This window comes from Protopterus annectens, chromosome 4.part0 (assembly GCF_019279795.1).
Source record: "Protopterus annectens isolate FY-2018-M chromosome 4.part0, PAN1.0, whole genome shotgun sequence".
Classification (NCBI taxonomy): Eukaryota; Metazoa; Chordata; order Ceratodontiformes; family Protopteridae; genus Protopterus; species Protopterus annectens.
Genome location: NC_056733.1, coordinates 1,471,300,814 through 1,471,315,239, shown reverse-complemented (window position 1 = coordinate 1,471,315,239; position 14,426 = coordinate 1,471,300,814).

Sequence of the window (14,426 nt, the reverse complement as noted above, 5' to 3'; positions counted from 1 at the left end):
AAAGTGTAATAAGAGACCTTGGGACACAGGTGGGCAGTAGTCTCTCATTTGATAATCACATTGCCACATTAGTCAGGAAATCCTTCTTCATGGCACACCTCATCACAAAAGGTTTCTCATCCAGGAAAAAAGAGGTCATTGTTCCCCTCTACTCATCACTCATTAGACCCATTATAGAGTACAACACCCCTTTTGGTATGTACCTCACAATATATCTACAACAACTGGAAAAGCCACATAAATACTTCACAAAGAGGATTACCAGCCTCAAACAGATGCCCTGTGCAGACCATCTCAAAAAACTCCATCTTTACTCCATTGCATATCGCCTACTCAGAGGCAATCTCTGCCTAACATACAAAGCTATGTCAAACCCAGAGCTGTTGGACATGCTCCACTTAAAGAAATCCCAGTCCCTCCAAGCTACACACTCTAGGGACCTAAACCTTGTCACCACAATAAACAGAACATACTGGAGGGATAGATTCCTGTCCCAGAAACCTCCCATAGTTTGGAACAAACTACCTATCTATATCAAACAAAGCTCCTCATTAGCACTCTTCAAGAAAAATCTTGATGATTGGATGGGAAATAGGAAATTCACCCCGGGGATCACTTCTGTGGCTCTGCTCGACAGGGGCACAAGATAATAATTTTCTTGGGTGGTGAAAGCCAGGGTACCTTTTTGGCTAGGCTTGTATAGGGCCTAGGGCCGATAGCCTAGTACCTACATATGAAACTATGAACCTATCTCCTGCTCCAGTAGCTACAGACTCATTAATCTATGTAGTCTAATTTGGAAGATATCTTATCAGAATTAAAAAAAAAATGATGTTGAAAACCTTCTTGTTCTGGAGTCTCACCAGTTCATTTTCATCATAGGTAAGTCATGCCTACTCAATCTAGCAAATTTCTTAAGAATCACAGAAGCTTTCGCCAGTAGCCATGCAGTTCAAATAGCATACCTCAGTCTAACTCAAGGCAACCTTTCCCATGATTCTCCATGCTGACATTGTCAACAAACTTAAAGACCTAAGTATGAACCTTTATATTCTGAAATGGACAGCAAACTGTCAGCCAGACAGAGCACACATAGGTAATGTAGCTGGAGCCATCTCAGAAAGTAAAAAAGGTGACCATCCCTTTGTGTCTTTGTTGGGATACCTTTCTCTCAGTATCCACTTCCAGAAGTGTAGCTAGGGTGGGACAAAATGATAGCCATCCAGGGCGCAATGTGTTAGGGAGTATGTGTGGCAGATAATTTTTAATTTTATTTTCTCCACATGTACATGTGCAGCACAGTAGATTATGAGGATGTTAGGACCTAGCATTCCTCCTAGAAGGAAGGTGCATCAGATCATGTTTGGCTCCTCGACTCCTCAACCTAAAGCTGAGTGGCACAATGGATGGGGAGTAGCAAGAAGCACCACTGGAGCAAGATACAGCTGTGTCTACTCCAACACTCTTCAAACCAGTAACCCATACCTATAGCTGACTAAACCTGCTGAAGATTGCAAGGTAGGTGTTGTTTTTCAGTCAACTTCTGATTCCCCCTTATAGTAGCTTAGCATAGACCTTGCAAGTAACTGATGAAAGACTATGGACTTAAAATGCATGAGAAAAAATGGCAGCATTTTTAAATTCTGGAAACAAGATTATTCAAGTGCAACTAACTCTGGGCAAGACCACAGTCCAAATTGTAGTTTGCTACAGACCCCACACCATGCCCCAGGATTCCCACTCCTCATTTCTTGATACACTGGAAAATATTAGGGTACAACCCAACGCCCTAATAATGGGTGATTTCAACTACCTCACCATTAACTGGGAGAACTACTCATGTACCAACTCTTTTGCTCAACATTTTCTGTAATTAATAAACTCCAATCCCTTGGATCAACTTATCCACCCCCCACCAAGGGCAGCAATATCCTAGACATGGTCATTACCAACATGGGCAACTGTTGTTCCACACCAGAGGTCAGTTCCTCATTGGTCATATCCGACCACAAGCTAATCACCCTAGACATCCACATCCCGCCACCACCCCCCATTAGGGAAACAACTGTAAAAAAATTCTCTAATGCCAACTTTACGCTTCTTAAGACAAAAGTGGCAAACTTCACAACACCCATGCAGATAAACAATAGAGGTACGATTGCTGAATCCTACACAAATGCTCTTTATAAGCACTTACATGAGTGTATGGATTGTGCTATCCCTAATAGAACCAAGATGCTATCCTCCAAAAAACGGAAGCCAATCTTGTGAGCTTCTGCCATAAACAAACTCTACAACAGAAGAAAGAAACTGTTGCAAAAAAGTGTAAAATCCCATTATTGGAGGAACTCCCTGGTCAGCCTCAGTAAGAAGCTGAGATCCCTCATAAAATCCTCCAAAGCTGGTTATGAAAACAAAATCACCACTGATTCTAAGACAGCCACAAAGCATTCTATAGCTATGTCAAGAATCTCAATGGCAACACTCAGAACTGCTCTGATTTACAGCACAATGGCACTAAATATACAGAACCAACTGATATTGACAACATCCTGGCAGATAGGTTCAGTGCCAACTTTACCCCCCCTCTCACCCCCAAAAGGGCCCATCTCTATACCAGAAGATTACAAAGTTCCTGTAATTACGGCTGCACAGGTAAAAACCTCACTCTCCAAAGCCAAGAACACAGCATCCATAGGACCTGACAACATCCTAGGATGCATTCTACAGGAACTACAGAATGAACTGGCACTCCACCTAAGTACCATGTTCAATCATAGCCTCACCTCAGGCTTTGTGCCCATTGAATGGCGCACCGCAAAGATTATCCCACTCCACAAAGCGGGCGCCACGACAGACCTCAGGAACTACTGCCCCATTAGCCTGACGAGCCTGGTCTGCAAGGCCATGAAACATATCATCACGGAGCTCATAAACAAAGACATTGGTAATTGCCAATCTCTGGACACAACACAGTTCAGGTTTGTAAAAGGCAGATCATGTCTCCTAAACTTGATAGACTTCTTTGAAGCAGTCACCAAAGCCGTAGATAAGGGTAAGGTGGTTCACACAGCCTATCTAGATCTCGTCAAGACTTTCAACACCATCCCCCACTCTTAAATTATAGATAAACTCACTGAACTAGGTATAAATCCCTATGTAAAAAAACAACAAAGGTGCTGAAGAACAAAAACGGAAGGCTTTAATAATGTAAAGCGCTTTTCATCCAGTACAATGACTGGACTTTATCAGACAAGAAACAAAAAACACTACATACCCTTTTATAATCAATTAAAACCATGTGATTCACAACAACATTAATTAATTAGTAAATTAATTTAACATGTCAATTAATCATTATTAAATTCTGAATTCCAAAAAGTAGCCTTAAAAAACATACTTAAATACAAACATATAAAACAGTGTCAAATCTCTAAGAAAAATTTATAAAAATAGTTTCTTCCTTTAAAAAATATGTTGTAAAATCCAAAATACATTTATAACAAATTTGTATGTATAACCAACTCGTGTGTGGTTAATTACAAATATAAAAACACATAAATTTTTACTATTTTACTATTGTTAATACCATCTTTGGATGTCCTAAATTAGACTTCAATTCATAACTCAAAAACAAAATACTAAATCAATAAGCAAGAGCTGTAAACATGAAAAAGCATCTATTTCATGCAATACACAGCAAAACACTGTGACAAAAATGAATAAACAATCATCTGTTTAAATTCCTCAATTTCAAAAAACAGGAGATTGAACAGGTTTCATTTAAACCTGGGTAATGGTAGGAGTTAAGCCTAAGCTGCCACAAAAGTTCAGGGTTTTCCAGTAGCCAATTACTAAGGCCACCCCTCAAGTCATGAACAACTTGATCTGTTATCCTAAAATTAAAACTATGTAAAGGGAAATAATGTGTCTAGCCAAAGCATTTTCAGTTTTGTTTTTCTTAATAGTATACAAATACTCGTAAGCACGTTCTTTAAATTTTCTCTCAGTCTTCCCTACATAGTAAACTGGATAGATAACACACTGGGCTAAATAAACCATCATTCTGGTATTACAATTAAACCTTTTCTTTATAGAATATGTGGTTCCTCCTAGAAAAAATTTCTGACCAGTGGCTATAAATCTGCAAATATTGCAAGACTTGCACTTACTTATAGATGCCTGGGTTTCTAACATCTATAGGAATCGGTGTTTCTAGTAGTTGCTTTAAATAGTTTCCTTTCCTGAAAATTATTTTCGTGGTAGATCCCACTTTATCAATAATGGACTTGTCATTAGTTAAAAGACTCCAGTTTTTCGTAACGATCTTCCTAATCTCTGCTGCATCAAGACTGAAGGTCACAATAAAGCTAATATTGTATTTCTTAGCATTAGTTGAAGCTACACCCAATGAAGTTACTAAACCGTCTACATTAACATTGTGAACATCTTCTCTTAATGAACCTGTTGGAATTACTAATCTATCTGATAACCCTAAAACTGGTTTATAAATGCCTACTGACCGTTTCTGTGTAACTTCAGTCAGTAAGTCCTGAACAAGTGATTCTGGGTAACCTCTCATAAAAAACATTTGAATAAGTAGATCACATTCAACATGATAGTCACATTCCTTCGTGACCATCCTGGCTGCTCGGACAAACTGACCTTTAATTACTGAGCGTTTTTGGCTAAATGGGTGTAAACTTGAAAAGTGGAGAAAAGTATTCGAATACGTTTCTTTCCCATAAATCAGGGCTGTGTAACAGCCCAGGTTTACTTCTTTCTTCAATAACACATCTAAATAGGAAATACTCTCCACTCCAAAATTACTTGTGAAAGATAAAAAGTCAATACTTTCATTAAAGTCCCGAAGAATAGCCTTAGCTTTATGTTCATCTCCATCAAATAAGATGAAGATGTCATCCAGGAAGCAGGTGTAATAACAAAAGCGGTGCATAACCTCTTCATTAGTGAAAACATAGAGGTGTTCCCACTGGGCCAAAACCATGTTTGCAAAGCTTGCATCACATGGTGAGCCCATGGCTACCCCAATGCGTTGCAAGTAAATCTCATTTTCAAAACAGAAGAAATTATTAGATATAATAATACTAAGCAATTCTTCGACCACTCTCACCTCAGTATAAGGAGCACCATACATTTGCATCCTGGCTAAAACAAGTTCAATTCCTTCTTCATGTGGTATAGAGGAATATAAATCACAAACATCCACAGTTAGGAAATTACATCTAGGCTTAAATTTAATTTGAGACATATCTGATAAAAAAGACTATGAATCACAACAAATATGTTTTTCTTGACTAACATATTTCTTTAAAATGTTGTCTACTAATTTAGCACTTGCGTACGTAACAAAGTGTTGTGCATCTACTAATGCCCTCATAGGTGGAGCCAATAAATTCTTATGTATTTTTGGTAAACCGAAAATTCTCAGTAAACGGGGAAACAGGTTAGGTAATTCAATGTGCTATGGTCAATTACTGCTTCAATGAATAAATCATTAAGATATGTATTAATTCTACTATAAGCAGCATTCAGTTCATTAAGATTAACCTTTTCATAAGTATCGCTGCCTAAAATCACGACCAAATCCTCTCCCTTATCCAGTTTCATCAATCTCAAAGGTTGTTTTCGGAAATCAGATAAAAGTTGTTGTTCGTACTTAGAAATATTGTATAAGTCCCTGTTCAATTTGTTCTTATTCCCATCTAATACAGACCTGAAGTCTAATTCACATATCTGTTCAAAAACATTCAAAACCGGATGGGTAAGTGGGTTAAAAGTGCTAGGAACATACAAGTTGTCATGTAAATGCTCGTGTCCATTAAAACAAAATTGCTAAATTTAGTTTCCTAATAAACCATTTAAAGTCCAAAAGTGTCCTAGCCAAGTCAGAAGAAGAACTTGGAATAAAAGTCAATCCCTTAGACAGTAAATCAACTAATTCACCAGCAAGTTCATAGCTAGAAAAGTTATATATTTTGAAATCCCTACTCGAATTCGTAACAATTTTACAATGATCTTGAATGTTACAAACAGTTTGTTGTGTTACCTTTTGAACTTTGCCTCCACCTCATGTTGTAAGGGTTCTGCTGCTGGAGGGTTGGGGTGACGTCACTTCCACATTAGCAAATCCAAAAGATGGATTCTGATTTGATGCACTGATTTGTTGTGATCCATTCCTGTCCCAGGTTTGTGAAGGGGTGGATTTGGATGCACAGTCCCTCGACTGTATTCATCCTGGTCCCTTTCAAGTTTTTTTATTTTAGTGGTTTTCAGTTTGCCTAGTTGTTGACTAAAACTCGATAAGATCCTATTATAGTCATAATGGTATCTCGGATAGTCAACGTGCCTTCTAATGTCATTACTCAGCTGTTCCACTTCCTCTGAGAGGTTTTTAACCTATAGTTGGTAATGTTTGCATATCATGTTCATAAGCTCAATGCCTTGTTTGTTAAAAAGTTCCATCAATTCCTTATGAAATCAAGAACCTGTTTGCAACCCCGTGGGATACTGCCAAGATCTTAATCCTTTTGGTACAATATTGAGCTTACTACATTCCATAAAGTAAGCTATTTCTAACTGAAGTTTTTTGTGTTTTAATAATTTATGGTCAAGTAATTTCAGTTGTGGCACTAACAAATTTTCACTTCCCTCAGCTGGTGTCACGGAACTGTGCTGTAAACCATCTGATCCAAAAATGGGAAATTCTTTTAACCAGTCTTGAATGTTTGGAACACCAATAGGCCCAGAAGAAGTGTTTTGAGGTTGTTCAGATGTTGATTGAACAACAATATCACCCCTGGTCTGTCCCCGGGTTGCCACCGGTTCAATTCTAAATTCTTTACTTAATCGCTATTGTGGTTACGTGTATGTTGTGTTTATTTTTGAACTAGGTAGGAGATAAATGGGAACACAGAACCAGCAGTAAAATGGTAAGCAAACAGAGGGTAGCACTCACGGTGAGCTAAGAAGGAATGCGATGGATGGATGTGGGTTAGGAGCCTATCTCACAACTTCTAAACTCAAAAAGTTAGTCTACTCTATATTACATTTAGATAAACAGTTAAACAGTGCCAAACTCCATGACAAAATGTAGGTGCTGATGATAGAACTGTTTCATTTCAGGGAAAAGGAATACATGATTAGCAAGGCAAGATGCTTACAGCTACATAGCTTTTAAACCATGCCTGTATCACTCACATTCTTCACAACACAGCATTAGCCAGATATGCTACAGAGTCATACTTAGAGGAAAGTTTCTATAAAACACTTATCAGGGTAGCAGTACATAGGATAGTAATACAAGAAAAATACAGCTGAATCTAGTCAAACCCATGCCTGCATTGGTCATATTCCCTGCACCTGAGCATTATCAAGATATAATTTATTAAAAGTTTGGGCTGGAAAAATTGTGGGTGTGTGCTTGTGTAGTTACAAACAGTATCTGTTACTATTTAACCTGTTTGGAGACAATGTTTAAACAACTCTAAAGATGCCTTTGGATTATCTGGCGAAAGCGCTTAGTTGTTTGAATTGCAAGTACTTTGGAGTGCAATAAACGGTTAACTGCACTGGTTTCGGTAATTGTTTTTTATTTTTTTCTAAATGTTTTCAGTCAGTTGACTACCAGCTACAGTTTGTTTTTAAACCGTGCTGGCTGTGATTTACCGTTGGATTGCTCTGGAGTTAATTTATATACAATTGTTGGTGCAAATATTCCTGTGAACTGTTTGGCTGTTATTGCACCTATTACAAATCAACTTTGATAGACTATGTATTTGCCTGTGGAACTGTCTTTGTGAACTATTCTGCCGTTGTTGCACCTACCACACAGCTGCTCTTGATTTACAACAGATATTGAGAAGGGCAACTTGCTATTTGAATTTGAGTGTTGTTTCTATAAACGGATTGCAAAAGACTTGTAATGGAAGGCCTGTTGACTCAGGTTTTAGATTCTATTAACAAATTGACTAATATGTTGGCTAATGACAGGGTTCATGCTACGGTTCGTAGTGAACCTACAGTGTCTGATACACAGGCAGAGCTCTTCACGATGCATTCACCTATTAATTTGGATGATGTACCTGGTGTGAATGCTAGAGAACATGATAACAGAAGGGCAAGCAGAGGAGATTTTACTACATGGTTTGGAGTGCCGGAATATGACCTGGGGCGAATGCCTGATAGATCGGTAGAAGTACCAACGTGGAACCAGCAGCTATTTTCGTTTGAGAAACTGTGTTATAAATACAGATCTTTACAGTTGGACAATTTGTTTTTGAAAAAATCTTTGGACTTAAAACAAGTGCCCAAAGGTTTGCGACTGTGGAAGCTTCCCATGGGAATATATAGTGGGACTTCAGCTTACCGTGAGTTAATTGCGGTTTTAGACAAAGCAGGTTTTGAAATTATGGACATTTTAGTTAAAAATAATGATATTAAACTTAAAGAACTGCAGGATGTAATTTCCAAACTGAATAACAGTATTGTAAATGATGCGTTATTTACACCCTACAATGACAAATATAAGAAAGTTTTATATGATGTTGATAAATTTGTAACCAAAAATGTTACTATTAAACAGCATAAGATTGCACGTGATGCTGAACAGTACAAAAACAATAAAGCTTACCCAGACGTAGTTAAAAAAGGCCCAAATGTGGTGGAAGGATTAAATGCTAGGAATGTATCTAGGGGTGATATTGATAACAACAGGGGCATTACAACATGGATATCAATAGAGGGAACATGGACGAAGAACAGGATGTTTTTTTACCCGGAGAACCCCAGAGGTCAGAATGCCTGAGGAATCAGGCAAACCGAAATTTGCAGAACCCAGTAGAGGGGTAGAACCAGAGAGGTCATTATGTACAAGGAAGGTCTTGGAACAACAAACAGTCTAAGAAGTGGAAGTAAATATACACTCCGATATATGGTTAAACAGCATTGATAGTGAAGTGTGGGTTGAGGAAGGGGGGGTTAAATTGTCAGACAGTACAACAGAATGGTTTCACCATTTATAATTATTCTGATTTGGACTTTCAAGAATACTTCACGTTGTTGAAAAAGGGAATGTCATTTGTTCCGAGTTCACAAGTGAATGTTGCTAGAACTTTAGTAAATTTAAAAATGTACACTCGACAAATGAATTTAAAAATGTTCTTTAAGGATAGAAATGAGCAACGAACTGAAATTAATGCCTTGAGGCGTAAAAGCACGTTTGTACCCCCAAGTAATATTGAAATAGACATTTTTGAAAGAATGTGCGAAAAACAGATTCACACATTGGTTATTAATAGTGGTAAAATCAACCAAAACAAAATTAAAATTAAGAGTACAAGAACTTGTAATATGACAAAGGAAGAAAATTACTTGTTATGATCTTTAGCTATAAACAAGAATTTAAGGATCATGACCCTCGATAAGGGAGGGGTATTGTTATTATGCCTTACACTGATTATGTTATAAGAATGGAGAAAATATTAAATGATGAATTAACTTATGCAAGAGCATCAAGACATGAATTGAATAGGGCGTATTCTTGGATAGACATAATTCTATCACAGATGTCATTAGAAGGACAAATTAATGAAAAAGAAATAGAGTTTCTAACAGTGAAAAAATGGGTCTTGCCAACGATTTTTGGCATTCCTAAAACAAATAAATCTATTGTGGATCCACCTTTTAGGCCGATTGTTTCAGCAAGAGGATCTAAAACTGAACCCATATCAGCCTGGATTGACAACAAGATAAAACATTTGCTAAATGAAGATGACCACATAGTCGAGGACTCTTGGCACTGTTTAAGTAGATTGTCAAAATTTGAAATATCAATGGTTTTAAATATAGCTTTTTGACAATCGATGTGGATAATTTATTTTCTGTAATACCACATGACAGAGGTATTGAGATGTTTCAAAATAGTATTATCAGTTTGGGAGTTTCAGACAAGGCTTTAGTCAGAGTACTAGTTGATTTCTTGGGGATAGTTCTAAAAAATAACTTTCTCATGTTCGAAGGTGAAATTTTTCATCAAATTTCAGGAGTGGCAATAGGGGCAAAATGTGCCCCCATTTTTGCCAATCTAGTATTATTGGAGTGGGAAACTGAATGTATTTTAAAAACAAAATATAATGAGAGAATTTTGTCCTATAGTAGATTCCTTGATGATATATTAATATTGTGGAAAGGGGATGAGCAAGAAGCGGATGAATTTGTGAAATATCTTAATGGAACTGCCGATTTTTTGAAGTTCACTAGTACATGGAACAAAAATCACATTAACTATCTAGATATCAGTTTATCAAATGAGGAGGAAAATTTACAAAGTGCAATATATAGGAAGGCTACATATTCAAACACACTGCTGGATTTTAATAGTAACCATCCATACTATCAAAAATGTAGTGTAGTCAAAGGGCAGATGGTACGACTATCAAGAATAATTAATAGTGAAGAAGTCTTCCATACAGAAATGTACAACCTTATAGGAATGTTTCTGGAAAGGGGTTACCCTTTAAAATTATTGTTGAATATCAAAAAAGAAGTTAATAAGAAAAGGGAATGAATGTTTGCACCTGTCTTGTTGTCTGAGTGGCAGTTTAAAGAGAAAAATAAAGATTTGGTACAAGAGAACAATATGACTAATGCCATGGTTTTGGAATACAATGATAGCAGTTCCAAGATTGTTGGCATTGTCAATCAATGTTGGGAATTATGTTTCCAGGGGGACATGCTAACAATTCTTGGAAAAAAAACCCTCAAATAGTCTTTAGTAGGGGGAGAAATATAAAGAATATACTAGAGACCAAAATAAATAAACTTGTATACAAGTCCTACATGTCCAAATGTGAGAATTGTAAATTTTGTAGATATATAAATGATGGACCATATGTCTTTATTCGGGGCAGTGACATTTCCATTTCATGTCCAGGTGGGGTTAACTGCAACACAATGCATGTTGTATATGTAGCTGCTTGCTTATCCTGCCCCGGTTTCTATGTGGGTAAAACCATTCATAGATTGAGAGACAGGATAGGTGAACATGTAAGGGCTATAAGGAATAAAGACATACATAATGCTCTCTTTATACATTCTGAAAGATGCATTAATTTTAAAAAGTTTGTGTTTTTTGTGATAGATAGAGTTTTCAAGAATGAACATGGAGGTGACAATGATCTGTTGTTGGAAAGTAAAGAATCTTTATGGCAGTTGAAGCTAAACACTTCTGTGGAACCTGGTTTAAATGATTTTATTTCCATTAAGCCATTTTTGAAGATTAGACATAACCAAATTGTTTGTCATATCTGATTTCCAGGATTTATTTTAAAAAATCATGCAGAATGTAATTTTAATAATTTCAAGTAGATTTTGTATGTTGCTTAATGAATGACTAGGAAGTATTTTGTTACAATGTAAACAATTTTGGAATATATTTTTTAAGAAGAATAGGTATTTGATAGATGTACTGTCTTTTTAAAAGTTTAGGCGGGAAAAATTGTGGGTGGGTGCTTGTGTAGTTACAGACAGTATCTGTTACTATTTAACCTATTTGGAGACAATGTTTAAACAACTCTGAAGATGCCTTTGGATTATCTGGCGAAAGCGCTTAGTTGTTTGAATTGCAAGTACTTTGGATTGCAATAAACGGTTAACTGCACTGATTTCGGTAATTGTTTTTTATTTTTTTTCTAAATGTTTTTAGTCAGTTGACTACCAGCTACAGTTCATTATCAAGATATACTACTGAAGCACTTGGGGAACATCATTAAGAAATCAAAACTAAAAAATATATATTGCATTGTAATGGAATACAGTTATACGATGAAAAGGCATTATTGTAAAACAGCATCACTCCCACAGGGGATTAGAACCCTGCACCTAGTGCAATGAGAACAGACGTATCACATCATGAAGCCTTTACAAGAAAGTTATTAACTTTACCGTATGTTAATAGAGCTTGGTGAAGTGCATATGTGCTCAGGTCATTTGCACGTTCTTATCACGTTTGACGGATTGTTCTTCATTTTTGCTGTAGCACAGGAGCTGCCTTTTCTCTGTACTAACAGATGACCAATGATGTTGCACTTTTTTGACCATCACATAACATATGATCACAGAAAGATTATTTTATTATATAAGGCCTTTTTTAAAAGGAAATATTGATCACAAACTCATCATTTTAGGTGATCTTAATATTCTTTGCCAACCAATAATTCTGTTATTGAAAGGTTATTGAATGGTTAGAATTATTCTCATCTCATTCAGGCATCCAGTAGAAATTACACTGTGATGGACAGTGCTAACATGTATGTTTACATTTTAACTAAATTTCCTACCACTTGTGATCACTCACTAATGCAAATAACCAAGAAGTGTACACATCCTTCTTTTACACTACTTATAAAAATAGTAAGAGATTTATGTATTTATCCCCAGCCTATTCTTGTAACCCTCAGTCCCTTTTCCAGATGACTCTCTCAAAGCTGAAGAAAGAAGCATCATAGAGTTGCTGTGGAGAAGACTTTTTAATGCATTGGCACAACATCTAAAGGGAAGAACTGTCCTGTTCTCAGGAGGAGAAATGTGAAGGACATAAGTCTCCATTGCTCAGGACCTATGAACATCTGCCTACTTCTCCCAATACTGTTGAAACACTTGCATCTGGGAAGTTATTCCCTGACTCAGCTAGAGGGTGCCCCAGCCTTGGCAAAAACTCAAATATTTCTTCCTTCCTTGGGAAAGAAGCATTAACCACCCAGTCCAACAGCTACCCCACCCTTGCTGGATCCTCCAGTAACTAAGCATGCTAATTAAACCCAGATGCCCTAGGTCACTGACAGCGCCATTTCTCTTTGTAATGCAGCTGACCTGAAAATGGCATGAAGATAAAAAACTCCCTTTACAATCTAGTGCACATTCTCTACGTTATGTAACTGGTCTTTCCAAAATACTCTTGGCTCAGGTGGCCTGAAGTTTTTGCATACATGTTCTTACGTCTGTTGAATGGGCTCCCTTAAAGAAACATACGTAAAAGGGGACAAAATATTACCTTGACTCATCATCTCTGTCAGGAGGCTAAAGAAAGGTCAAGACTCAGCTTACAGACTTTACAAAACTACTATAAATGTTGCAAAACAAACTAGCACTGTGACATAGAAGGCTAAAGCCCTGACTATGGCTCACATGATATAAGTTCGATTAGTGGCTCAGGCTGACAAGGGAGGATAGGTGTGTCCATCGTTAGGGTACGGACATGTTCTTGAAGACACTTTTGCTTTAGCCTTGTCTAAGGCCAGGGATACACATGGTGTGTGTAATGTAGTGAGGCAGGGATCTGTCTGAGGTCATGCAGAGCCATGGCAAAAAATAGCATAGAGCTCACTGCACGTCAGCCCTTTTTTTTGGGATGAGAGCATGAAAAGGTAAGGATTAAATTAATGGGAAATACTCTGTCTGGCAGCAATACGATGTTGCCTCAAGCTACTCAATCTCCTTACCAGCTCCCCAAATTGGGTTGGGGTTAGACCAAAGTAGACTAAAGTGGAATCAGTAGACTTGGTAAATGAAGCAAGGACCTGGGAGCAGCTGATGGTCCACTGTGGGGAGGGGAAAAGAGGTATAAAAACCTCAATGCAAAGCAAATATTTTTCCAAATCCTCTCACCTCTTGAGGGTATAAAATTATAGATATAGAATAAATAACAAGCAAAAACAAACATCTCGTATTAAATTCCTTATCCTTAAAAACTTACCATGAAACTGGCAACACCTTATACTCATTCTGTTCCTTAACAGTCACCAGACATAAACAATCAGTGTTACCTTAGAATACTAGAGCATGCCCCAGCATGCTCCTTTCATTCTATACCCGGTTCTCCTGGCATAATTAGATGTCAGGAGTAAGAGACCTGACATTTTTGACAAATTCCCTTTGGCTTTTATAATATAGGTCCACACATTGCCTACTCATTATCATCATTGTAAATATAAGTATCTGGGAAGGTACCATTCCAAGGATGGCCTACATCTGTCCCCCTTGGCTTCTGAATATTTGCTAAAACTTTATACTCCCCGCATATATGCTTTTTTAGAAAATGCCAAATTGACAAATCTACCAACATATAAAAAAACCCAAAGAAACCTTACTGTGTCACTTGGTCAATGCTAGAAGCTTAATCAAGAGCCTACATACCCTTCAAGTTCTCCTCAATCTGGAGAATATAGACATCTGTGCTGTTACTGAAACATGGTTTAGAGCCACAGAAAGTACTCAGACAGTGCAAGGCTTCAGTGCCTTCCACACATTTAGACCATCAACTAAACAAACAAGGACTAAAGGTGAAGGAGTCTTGAACTACATTAACACAAGTATATATCTCAGTTGGTTAAATAGGATGATGTCCT